We start from the raw sequence: 13,563 nt of genomic DNA, 5'->3' as shown, positions 1-13,563 counted from the left end.
TTCAGTTTCTCTTGCTGGCTCAGGAGACAAAATGGAAATGTCTCCTCCATTCTAACGAGATAAAACTGGACTGGCAGATTCTTCATTTTGAGCAGACTTGGGATCTTCTTTGCTTGTTCCAGCTTCTTCACAATCTGAATTATTATCTATCACAGTACTGGGAATTAAATTAGAATCACAAAAAGTAACATGTATGGATTCCTCTATAGTTCTATGATCTTTGAGGTAAATTCTATAGGCTTTGCTAGTAGTGGAGTATCCAACAAACATGCCCTCATATGATTTTGGATGAAATTTGTCAAGATTTTCTTTGTTATTAAGCACAAAACACTTGCATCCAAAAACATGAAAATACTTAAGATTTGGAGGGGTTCCTTTCCACAGCTCATAAGAAGTCCTTTACAATCCTTTTCTAATTATTGTCCTATTCAAAATATAACATGCTGTGTTTACAGCTTCAGCCCATAGAAATTTAGGAACCTCATTCTCATATAACATAGCCCTAGTCATCTCTTGAAGGCTTCTATTCCTTCTTTCAACAACCACATTTTGTTGAGGTGTTCTAGGGTATGAAAAATTATGAGTAATTCCAAAGTCATCACAGAATTTTTCAAAGTGTTGATTTTCAAATTCTTTTCCGTGATCACTTCTCAAATGGGCCACTTTTAAATCTTTTTCATTTTGAATTTTCTTGCAAATGGTTGAAAAAACATGAAAAGCATCATTTTTATGAGTAAGAAAAAGCATCCAACCGAATTTAGAGTAATCGTCTACCACTACCAAACCATAGTGTTTACCTCCTAAACTTTGAGTTCTTGTTGGACCAAAAAGATCAATGTGTAACATCTCTAATGGCCTTTTGGTTGAAATTCCATCTTTTGGTTTAAAAGAAGATTTAACTTGTTTGCCTAATTGACAAGCATCACAAGTAAGATCCTTATAAAAATTGATTTTGGGAATTCCTCTAACCAGATTTTTCTTTACTAGCTTAGAAATTTGGTACATGCTTGCATGACCCAACTTTCTATACCATAGCCATTTTTCAGATTCAAGAGAAGTAAAACATGTTACATTTTATTCTTTCAAGTCCTCAAGAGTTAATCCATACACATTGTTGCATCTTTTAGCTTCAAAAAGAATATCCCCCAATTTTTTCACAAACAACCAAACACACAAACTTTCTAAAAATAACTTCAAATCCTAAATCACACAATTGGCTTACACTAAGTAAATTATGTTTCAAACCATTCATAAGAAGAACATCATTTATACAAGATGAAAAGCTTTTACCAACTTTTCCAATGGCCACTATCTTTCCTTTACTATCATCACCGAAAGTGACAAGTCCTCCATCATATTCATCAAGCTTTATGAAGAAGGTTGTCTTTCCGGTCATGTGCCTAGAGCATCCGCTGTCCATGTACCACATATTTTCTTTCCGTTTGGATGCTAGGCATACCTACAAAGTAAGCTCAAGTGACCTTAGGTATCCAAATTTTCTTGGATCCTTTTACATTAAACCATCTCCTATGACCCAAACCATTGCAATAAAAAACAACTTTATAAACTTTATCACCAATCATTCTTTCACCAAAATAACATTGAATGAGAAAATGATCGTTTCGGTTGCATAGCCTACAAAATCTTGGAGTTGCTGTTTTGTTAAAGTAGGTGGGATCCTGAAACCTTGTGTCATTAGAAGAAGAGGCTATATTTTTAAAAGAGGGTTTCTCATCAGATTTATAAAACCCCAAACCAGCTTTATCAAAGAGTGGTTTTTGACTAGCTAATATTTGATTTAAATTTTCAGAACTTTGAGTGAACTTGGCTAAGTCATTTTCAAGACTTCTAACCTTTTTCAGTAACTTTTCATTTTCTTTGAAATAGTTTACACATGCAACTACCGAATGATCACTCTCACAACTTCTAAGTTGGGCTTTCAACTGCTTATTTTCTTCCACAAGATCACAAGTAGGTTCGGCTTCCCTTAGCTTTTCTTTGAGAAAACTATTTTCAACTTTAAGAATGATAATTTGTTGTTCAAGATCTTGGTTATCAAGTAGAAAATATCTTATTTTTTTCAGAAAGGTGATCTATCATAAGATGAAGGTCTTCAGTATCAGGGTTATGAAAAACTACCTGATCTATATGATCTGCCATGAGACAAGGCTGTGACTTGGTCTTAGATTCTTCATCACTATATGAGTCATTTTCCAAGTCTTCCCACGATGCCATCAGACCCTTCTTCTTTCCCCTTTTTTGCTTCTCCTCCTTCTTTAACTTGGGATAATCAGATTTGAAGTACCCCATTTCCTTGCAGTTGTAACAAGTTACTTTTCTAAGGTCTTTCTTCATTTTCCTTGAGTTGCTGCCTTTGCCTTTAAACTTCACCATTTTCCTGAATTTTTTGGCAAACAACACAAATTCATTTTCAGAGGAATTATCATTGGATTCATCATCCAGGGGGTTAGTTACAGAAGAAAAAGCAATTCCTTTTTTTTTGAATCTTTTTTCAAATAAGTGTTTTCAAAAGTAAGAAGGTTTCCTCTCAAATCATCACATGTCATGGAAGCAAGGCTACTGCTCTCAGAAATAATTAAGGCTTTTGTTTCCCACTCTTTAGTGAGACATCTCAACACTCTTCTCACAAGCACATAATCAGAATGTATTATTCCCATAGCATCCGAGACAACAATGATGGTATTGAACCGTTTGAACAGTTCATCAATAGATTCTTCTTCCTTCATTACAAACATTTCATACTCTCTGTTTAACATGTCTATCCGAGTCTTCTTCACAATGGTGGTTCCTTCATGAGTGATTTGTAATTTGTCTCAGATTTCCTTTGCCATTGTGCATCGTGATACCTGTCGGTATTCCTTAAAGCTGATAGCACAATTGAGCAGATTAACAGCCTTGGCATTTAGCTCCACCTTCTTTCTATCTTCCTCGGTCCAGCTTGCTTCTGGTTTAAGAGTGACTACTCCTTCAGCATTTGTGTTAGTTGAAAATTGAGGACCCTCCAGTATAATCTTCCAGAGTCGGTAGTCTACTGCTTGCACAAAGATCTTCATCCTCTCCTTCCAATAGGTGTAGTTTTTCCCATTGAAAAGAAGTGGTCTGTTGCTTGACTGCCCTTCTGTAAGGTTGTAAAACACCAGATTTGAGCCACGGTTTTCTGTCATCTGGATCTTTTCTCCAAGCTGTAAAGCTTGATCTCTTTGAGACCAAGCTCTGATACCAATTGATGGTTTTCAGTGGCTAAGAGAAGGGGGGTTGAATCTTAGTCCCTTTTTCTTTTAATTTCACTTGCTGATTTTTTAGGAGACTTTTTATTTTTGTCTCATCCCTAGCCACGAGACTTTTATTTTTGTCTCGCCACTTGACACGAGATATTTTTCAGTTTTAGCTTCTATGCAGTAGAAATAGAAATGGAGTAGAAGAGAGAGAGAATTACACCCAGATATATCCTGGTTCAGCTGCTAAGTGCAGTATAGCCTACATCCAGTCTCCATCACAACAATGATGGAATTTCACTATAATCTTCTTGATTACAGACTGTAAAGTGCTAACCCAACTTACAAGGGGATTCCCACAGAATCATGAAACACAACACAGATGTACAAAAGAACTCTAAGGACATCTATGGCTTTTTCTTTTAATTTTGCACTCTCTGCCTTTTTCCACTCTATGAATTTTTCATACAAACCTTACTATTTGCCTTTTTTCATGAGACTCAACACATGACAAAATTAAACAAAAAAATACAAAACAGAATACATTGAAGGAGAAGAAAATCTGTAAGCTTAGGTAGCTCTGAGAATCTTGTGCCTTGCACTCTCACTGCTTACTTCTAACTCTTTGAATCAAACGGTGGCTGTTCACCCTTTTTTATAGAAGGGGAAAGCCTCCACAGTTGAAACAAAACCAAGCTTAACTTCTTTTCCTTCACACATAACCGGTTCGGCCAGAGAGAGAGAAGAGGTAACCCATGCAAAACCCAACATGCAAATACCTCTAATTCTTCCTTGGTCATCACTCTTCATCAATCCGAGCGCTCCATCCTTGGCTTGCTCTCCAAGATGAACTTCTGGCCTTTGATGCTTCATGATGATGATAGCTTCATCTGCTCCAATCTCTGCCTCTTTCATCACGTAGCCACCCTATCTACTTCCTGTGGTGGTTGAGCAGAGTCAGAGACAAGCCATCCCTCCAAGGATCTTATCCTTGCTGGCCGAGATCTTTACTTCTATTTTTGGTATGAAGGAGCCAATATCTCTTCACAATATCTTACCACAAGTGAATGAGAATCTTAACTACAGCATACTTTATGTTTTCTTTTTCTTGCCATCATTGAGATGGTCTTGTTGCTTGCTCCATCTTCTTTTCGGTGGGTAGGTGTAGCTTCCATGGTTGCTGGGTAATGACCGAAATAAGATGAAGAAAGTGAGAGAGAGAGAGGAAAAGAAAAGCAAACAATGGATATTGATACATTGATTAAGAAAAATGATTTGCTTTTACTTCCTTTAGCTTTTAGGTAGCATGCCTTATCAAGTCAAGCCATCTAATCAATGACAGTTTCCCTCTCATAGTTCCAATGCAATTAATGAAAATTGAGTGAATTTAAAATCCATCATATGGCAAAAGTTGAGATCCGTTGGAAGGCATAAGGCAAATAACAACATTTGCTTTCCTGATGAATTATTTTCGGATCATGCATTGGAGTGTATAGCAAAATATGTTTAACTTGGCTTGTAGCAATAATGGATCAATTTGGCCTTAGTAACATAACAATCAATTCAGCCATCTAATATAGAAACATTCAATCAAGGCTGAATGTAAATTTTGATTTGGGCTTGCAACATTTGTTTTATTTTTTCGGCCCAATAATAAACCTGCATCACAAAATTATTAATAATGTTTAGTAATTAATATAATTAATAATGTTTAGTCATCACAAATATTAATTTAGAGTTTTCCAAACTCATCAGTTTCTTTGTTTAGTGCGAAAGGGTAAATCATTCTTCAGTCTTTACTTTTTGAGTAAAGGACAAATTGGTCCCTGACCTTTTTTTCGCGGACATTTTCGTCCCCAAGGATTGGAAAATACATTCATGTCCCTGACCCTTCCAAAACGCGGACAAATTTACCCCTCCGTTGAAGTGACTCCGTTGGACTCAACGAAAAACGCTGACGTGGCTCCCGTGGCGCTGACCTGGCCGTTATGGGAGCACACATGGTATGTAACTTTTTAAAACAAGACATATTAGTCCTCTCACACCAAAACGTGTAATTTTCAAAACAGGACATATTAGTCCTCCCACCCCAAAACGACGTCGTTTCACCCAGGACATATTAGTCCTTATCCGCCTTTTTCTTCTCTGCCTCCAGGAGCTCCTTCAACCTACTGATTTCCTTTTCCTTATCAGCTATACAAGCTTGAAAACCAGGTTTCTGCATCACCACCAGGTTTCTGCCGAATCGCATCTAAAAGACACCCCTAGTACAAAGAAAATCCCATTTACTGCGAATAGTGATGAAATATGGAAAAAAAGGAAAAACAATGAAGAAACTTACAATCTTCATGTAGGTAAGCTATTCCTCGAGCAGCCCCAGCTCCAACCTTGAATTTGGTAGGCCAATTCAAAATTGGTTTGTTTTCACCTGTAAAAGTTGTAAATTACTCATTAAGCTATAGATCAACTTTTACATAGGAGGGTACCCGTTATTAACGTAAATATTAATGAATACATATGGGGAAGAATCTTGTATATCTACTTGCAAGCTGCACAATCATTAAATATATAATGCATAATTTTTTCAAGAGTTCTTGAGTTCACCCCCAAAACATTTAAATAAATAATAAGAGCAGCACAGTATGATTAGTTTTTAACTTTTTATGCTAAAGAATGGACTTCATATAAGACGTTTTCACATGGTTCAACCAAAGTGGATATAAAATATATCTTTTAAAGTTGTAAATTTGTAATAAGTTGTTAATAAGTATTACATTTTCTTATTTATTTGAATTATTAAATCACAGAGATATCTTACTTACCATGAAGATGGTAATGAAGTGTGTTGTTAGCAACATAGTCATAGACAAGCAATCTTTGATGCTCAGATATACAATAGCCCACTAGGGAAACAAGATGGCGATAATGCACACGGCTAATAATCTTAACTTCTACTCTAAATTTGTGTTCCCCTTGCCCACCACCAACTTTAAGCTGTTTCACAGCCACTACTCTTCCATCAAAAAGCGTACCTTTGTAGACTGTACCAAATCCACCTTTTCCCAGTAGATTTTTTGGAGAAAACCCATATGTAGCTTGTTCTTCGTATGTGAACCATGATCTTGAACTACTTACAGCACCTGGCTCTGATGGTGAATACACAAAATCAGTACCAAAACCACTACCTAAGTAGTTAGCTGGTGATTGTGGCCTCAAGAATAATATACCTAGCACAGAATACCAATGTTTCTCAAAAGATTGTATATATTATAGCAAAATTTTGCACAATTCAATTATTACTTACTTTATAAAGCTGCCTATGAACATATTCCATTCACACTTAAAATCGTTGTAATAAGCTGAATTCGTAACTTTGGTTGAGCTTCACATTTTGAGCCTGAACTTCATTGATTTTGGTTTCTAGAAGCTTCACAGTTTGGCGAAGAGTGTTTCATGATTCTTGAAGCTTCGAACACTTCTTCTTCTACTGCCACAGAGAAGGAAAATAACTAAAAAAATAAAGAACTCGGCTTTGAATGACAAATAAAGCGAAAAAGAGAAAAAGAGAGGGTTTTACCACTTCATAGTGGGAGCAAGCAGTGGCGAAAATAGGTTTGAATGGGTGATCTGCAGAGAGAGCCATTGGCGGCCAAGAGAGAATGGAGAAATGTGAGATTCTTCAATCCATAGCAGAGATTCTACACCAACATTCTCTTCGTCCTTGGGGTAAGCGAGGGAATGGAGAGGGAAGGGAGTAGAGTATGTTAGGGTAAGCGAGGGAGTGGAGAGGGAAGGGAATGGGGCAAGGAGATGAGGGGCAGCGTAGGTGGTGGTGGAAGAGGGACTCAAGGGGAAGGAGGTGGTTGGGGTTAGAGGTGGCTGAGGATGGTAACCCACTTCACCATTTCTGTGGAAGGATTAGGGCCATAAATGTGAAAGATTGGCAATTCAGGTGAAACAACGTCGTTTTGGGATGGGAAGACTAATATGTCCTGTTTTAAAAAGCTACATGTTTTGGTGTGAGAGGACTAATATGTCCTGTTTTAAAAAGTTGCATGCCACGTGTGCTCCTGTAACGGCCACGTCAGCGCCACGGAGCCATGTTAGCGTTTTCCGTTGAGTCCAATGGAGTCACTTCAATGGAGGGGTAAATTTGTCCGCGTTTTGGAAGGGTCAGGGACATGAATGTATTTTCCAATCCTTGGGGACGAAAATGTCCGCGAAAAATAAGGTTAGGGACATATTTGTCCTTTACTCTTACTTTTTTTTTTTCACTATAGCATGCTAATTCTGAATGCATCTTGCTGGTTGTCTTGTGCTTTATTGTGCATGATGCATCTTGCTTTGATTCTTTTAATTAAAAAAATTACCAAAGTTTAAAAACTAAGAAAGGATAAGCTGTTTTTCAGAATTTTAAAATCATAAATTAGTCATTTTGTACAAAAATTCATGCATACACAGGGGAGGACATTATCTTGGCCTTTATTTCATATCTTATGTATCTTTAAGGTTATTTCTGTGTTATTTTTTGTGGGCCTTATTCTGTTTTGTTTACTTTTTCATTTCTTTATTGAATGATCTTTTTTTTGTTTTCTATTTCTGCGGGATAAATATTCAGAATTGTTATTAATATAAGTTACATGTTGATTTTATAAGTATCATAAACATTTTTCTTTTTCTAATTTTTGCAGTGAAAGGAATTCATACTTAGATTTATATTTTTTCCATTTTATTTTTTTCTTCTAACTAAAATTTTTCTTTTTTAACTTAGTAATCGAATTTCATTTGTATAATTAACACTGTTGTTGTGAATTTTATAATATGCTGACTTTTATTTGATATATTCTCTCTCTTTAGGGTTATTTCTTTGTTTTTTTTGTGTTGACCTTATTCTCTTTTGTTTATTTCTTTATTTCTTGATTGAATGATCCATTTTCTTATTTTCTGTTTCTATGGAAGTAAATGCTCGGGATTGTTAATATATGAATTCTATGTTGGTTTTATAAGTATCATGAACTTTTTTTTTCTGATTTCTTGTACCGAAAAGAATTTATAATTAGGTTTAGATTTTTGCCTTTTTATTTTTTTTCTTCTAATGAGGATTGTTATTTGTATGAGGTCTATGTTGATTTTACAATTATCATCAATATTTTGCTATTTTTTTTCTTTTGAAATTTTGTACACAAAAAAATTGAAAGTCAAATATAGTTTTCTTTCTTTTATTTTTTAATTCTAATTAACCCTGATTATGTTTTTTTTGTGTTTTTTAATGTTTATTTTTAGAAAATTTTGAAACGTTTTTACAAGTGATACATTTTTATGCATTTAATTTCAAAAAACTTTTGTGTTAAAAAAGTAAAATATTTTATATTTCGTTGCTGTATTTTTCAAAATCAAATTAGTAAAAAGATTATCCTTATATGTTACTCTCTTTTGTTTATTTCTTTAATCCTTGATTGAATCTTTCATGTTTTTGTTTTCTGTTTCTATGGGAGTAAATAATAGGAGTTGTTATTTCTATATGATGCCCATGTTGATTTTATAGATATCATAAACATTTTTTCAGTACAACTACTTGCTTATTTTTATATAAATTATTTTTGTGTGTTCTTTTAAGTGCGTTTATAATCTTTATTTTTTCTGATATATGAAAGCTTATACGTATGTAAAAAATAAGTTAATAAATTTATTTTTGATTTTTTATATTCTTGATTAGTTACTTTATAAATACATATTTTGTTTCCCTCATTATTGGAATAAAATTAGTAAGTAATTTATCTTTATTTATTACTCTCTTTTGTTTATCTCTGAATTTCTTGATTGTATATTTTATTGTTTTTCTTTTAGTATAATTTTCTAAATTTATTGATTCCCTATCTCTTGAAAATTTAGTTAAATAAATAATTAGCTTGTATGTATCTTCATTGAAATATGATATATTTTTTTATTGGAAATCTAATTATATACAAAACCTACTAAAATCATGATATTTAAACAAAAATGTGTGCCCATTACCTAAGCCTGCCATCCCCTAGATTTATGCATAGGCTTTTTTGTTTTGATTCTTGCTTTTATCCTTATACTGAGATCATGTTGTTTTTGTTCTCTTCCTCTTCTCTCTCTTTATTTATGCATTAGGTTAGGGTTTAGAGGGAGCCATGTTGATTTACGTGTTATTTTTTTATATTTTTTGCTATATTTCTCTCCCAATATTAAGTTAGGGTACAGGGTTTCAAGTTTGTTCTTTTTATTCTTCGATCTGAGCAGTTGCTCTATTTTATATTTGCTGTATTTCTCTCCTAATATTATATTAGAGTATATAATTTATAGCAGTTTCACTATTTTATTCCATTTTGCCCCTTTTTTTAGTCCGTTTAAATTCAAACTATTCTTGTGTGCTATAATAATGTCCTCTCAAGAGAAAGTCTGTTCATGCTGTGAGAGACAAATTAAATGAATTAGATCATTCTAAAAATTTATGTGATGAAGTTGATGAAAGTTAAGAGGTGAGTAATGTTAAATTATTTTTCTGAAAGGATATTGACTTTTATTTTTGGATTTTTTTGACTACGGCTATTTGTAATTATCTCTATAATTTGGTTTCAATTTTCATGCATTTTTTTAAATTAGGAGTATGTGATTGGTCGTAAACAATGCTCTGTTGAGGAAAGAGGAGCATCTTCCCTTGGAAGAGATTGAGAAGATCCTTGATGCTGGAATTTGATGAGTCTCATGGTTCTAGAAATGAGTCTGCATGTTAAATGAGATGACTGCTTATGCCAATTAATTAGAGCTACTGATTAGGACTAATAAGACATTAGATATTTTGGTTGTGTTCATATAAGTATTTCATATCTTGGGTTGTGATGTAAGAGATGTGTGAATTAAGATATTTTCATCTTCTGTATGGAATGTTTTATGCATTTTTATTGAACTTATTTCTTATGTATGATTAAGTGTTAGGGTGTGGAATGTGGACACAATATCATTAGCCACCAGACAAATTAATTGTGCAGTCCTTTATGTTTGTAGTTTAGTTATTTCTTTAAAATTCAATAAAGTGAAGTAACTCCTTTACCATGTTAAAATTTCATTCCACATTTTAGCTTATTGCTTTACCTATTTATTTTTGGCAAGTGAATGTTTTATAGAATTTAGATGAATGCATGTGCATGCTTGGTACATAAAGAGTACATCTATACCAATATATAATGGGGATACACAAGTTTAGTATCCAATTCTTTTTTCCTTTTTTGCCCTGTTCTTCTTTATTAAAAAATGGATTTACCTATAACAAAATTTAAAAACTGAACAACTCCTAATAAAAAAAACTGACACCACGTACTCAGGATACATAAATAATTATTAATTTTATTTTTTCTTTAATTTTTCATGATATTTTTTAAAAATGATTAAAATATAAATAATTAATATAAATAACGTATAAAGAAATAGAATATAAAATAACTGATATATTTATAAATGATCAATATATCTATAACAATATATAATGGAAATACATGGATTTGGTGTCCAAAATTTTTTTTCCAGTATTACCCTTTTTAATTAACTTCTCCATTAATGTCAGTTATTTCTGAAAAACTTCCATCACTTCACTTGGCCACTTGACGTAATTCTTATGTCACTTCTTACCCATTTTTCTCTTCTCATCTCATTTCTTATTAATATTATTGAATACATTGATAGATTTTAAAAATACATTAGACTCATGCCCATAATAGATTTGCTTTTAATTTTTTAGATATTTATAATAGTAATAAAATTGGTCCAAATTTTTTAATAGATAGAACGGTAATAATATTAGTGGGTATAAATTATTATTCTTAGTAAACTTTTAATTATTTCTAATATACTATGTTACATATATCTATAATACAATATATCATGATTGTTAATTGTTCACTTAAAAAATTTACACTATTAATTTAATATTTAAATTTTTTTTATTATAGTACTATTTTAATGTACTCTAAATTTTTATTATGTATTTATAATTTTGACAAAAATCATTCTTAAAAGAAATATTAATCTTATTTTTTAATTTTTTTGTCCAGATAATATTAAATTATTTATATTAAAAGATTTACGAAATTCAAAAAATATTATTTATATGTTAAAAATCTGTTTTTAGATATTCAAGTATTAGAATTGGTCCAAATAATATATTGAATGATAATAATATTGGTTATACACTACTAGAAAACTAGTTATTAGAGACGGATATTTCCGACGAATTTTATTCCACGGAAATACAGACGGAATTTCAGAAAAATTTTTTGTTAGAAAAAAATGAATAAGCATAAATTACAGACGAAAAAGAGAATCCGTCGATAATTCTGTCGAAAAAATTAATTTTTTTCGTGAGAAATAATTATAGACAGAAAATTCGTCTTTAATTAAATAGACAAAAATACTACTTTTATTAAATTATTACAGTATTTTTGTCATAATAACTATTTTTTTATCTATACCAATATAGAATAGGATAGAAAAGTTTGGTATCCAATTTCTTCTCCCTATTTTATTCCTATTTTTTTATTTTTGTTACACACTGAATTCAATATAACAAACTGTTACTACGTTTTCAATTTTTTATTTTTTATAAAAAAAGAATTTATCTCACGACAGAGTATTAAACTGACCCACGATATATTTTAAAACTGATTTACTTTCAACAAAAAACTGCTCCCACTACGTACTAAATTTAAAAACTGAAACCCCAACAGAATTAAATACTTTTTCACTTTCAATTTTGGTATCGCAAACCTTTTTCTTCTCTGCATTTTGCTATGTTTCTGACAAATAAAAATGAAAACTTCACAAAATCAACAATCCTAGGCGAAGAAGACAACATGATCGAAGAACAAAGACAGCAACTTATCGGGAAATGATTCGACAAGGAAAATAAGTTGCCATATCAACTGACTCCAATTCTAACTCCAGTGCCAAACACAGGATGTAGTCGAATAACTACAAACATAGGAGTAGTAGCCCGATTGACTATAATTAGAAGAACTACCACCCATCATTAATTTGATACCGGTAATACGATAACTAATTTTCTTTGTTATGAATTCAATTAGTTTTTAATAATTCTATTTTACTTTTGAAACATACAGGAATGAAAGTGCATGACAATGAAACTTTTACCGTTAACAGCAACACGTGTTCTTTTATCTTATTTTCATTCTATATTTCACTAATAGTTGTAGAAACCGTAACATCTCCTTCAATTCTTTATTCCAATAATTTATCCATTTAATTAATTTTATCCATTTTCAATTTTTCTTACTTCTCTTTCCAAGTCTGAATGTACTTCTCTGTATGTAACAATTATTTGGATGAGTTTTTGTAATTTTTTGAACTAGATAATAACTATGCCAAATGTTGATTTTCGACGCCATGTATGAAAGGAGGAAAAAAATAATTAGGGGCGATAAATAATTTTTTATGGATCTTATCGTTTTATTTTGGATATATTCTTTATGTGAGTACTTTATACCAAGTTTGATCTCATTATTCAATTTTTAGTGCTTCTCCTCTCACCATTAGGTGCACTCTTATTATTTATGTTGTCATCATTCTTCTTCCTTGAATATCGTGATTGTATTGTCTCCATCTTTTCCTCACTTTCATTTACTACCATTGCAAATTTTATACCATTTTACTACGTATATTAATTTCACGCATAACTTTCACCTTCATTTTCTTTTCTCTTCGGTTTACTTACCAAATTGTATTCATTCTTATATATTTTTAATCTGTCTTTCACATACAAACTTTTCTCTTATCAATTTAATTTAAAAAAAATATTATTTTTTTATCTGATATTTATTTTTTAATTTTTTTTGACATGTATATACCTATCAATAATGAACTGAAGAACTCTCATAAATTATTTTGTTAACTCATTCTTATATATTTTTAATCTGTCTTTCACATACAAAGTGATGAAAAAAATGAGAGCTGCCATAATGGTATTATGGTAATTGATTGCGGTTGTGGTTAATAGAAGAAGAAGAAAAAAATATAATAAGACAACATAATAGTGACGGTAAGACAATAATACTAATAGTTATCCATGTAAAAAGAATGATAAAAAAATGATAGTGTATAATATGATGAGATGATATAATCAAAATAAAAGTTAATAATTTTAAAATAATAATAAAATAAAAAATAATTAAAGATGTTTAATATAAGATTAAAAAAATATTTTTTTATCTATTTGAATTATACATAAAAATAAAGAGTCTTTTGAATATAAATAAATTTAATATATAAATAACTAGTTTAAAAACCATGT

At 31.6% G+C, this 13,563-nt stretch overlaps 1 long non-coding RNA gene across 3 annotated transcripts; it reads right to left on the bottom strand.

The window, feature by feature from the left end:
- Nucleotides 1-4,897: 4,897 nt before the first annotated feature.
- Nucleotides 4,898-7,153, bottom strand: LOC107494589 (uncharacterized). 3 transcript variants are annotated; one of them, XR_008000470.1, is made up of 5 exons: nt 6,814-7,153; nt 6,541-6,723; nt 6,269-6,463; nt 5,578-5,664; nt 4,898-5,500 (listed from the first exon to the last, which is right to left on the bottom strand). It is a non-coding gene; the product is annotated as an uncharacterized LOC107494589 (long non-coding RNA). The 3 variants fall into 3 exon arrangements; XR_008000469.1 differs by having other exon boundaries at nt 6,059-6,463; nt 6,541-6,720; XR_008000468.1 differs by having other exon boundaries at nt 6,541-6,720.
- Nucleotides 7,154-13,563: the final 6,410 nt, after the last annotated feature.

This window comes from Arachis duranensis, chromosome 6 (assembly GCF_000817695.3).
Source record: "Arachis duranensis cultivar V14167 chromosome 6, aradu.V14167.gnm2.J7QH, whole genome shotgun sequence".
Lineage (NCBI taxonomy): Eukaryota > Viridiplantae > Streptophyta > Magnoliopsida > Fabales > Fabaceae > Arachis > Arachis duranensis.
The sequence above is the reverse complement of the archived record's forward strand: the minus strand, read 5'-3'. Positions and strand labels throughout refer to the sequence as shown.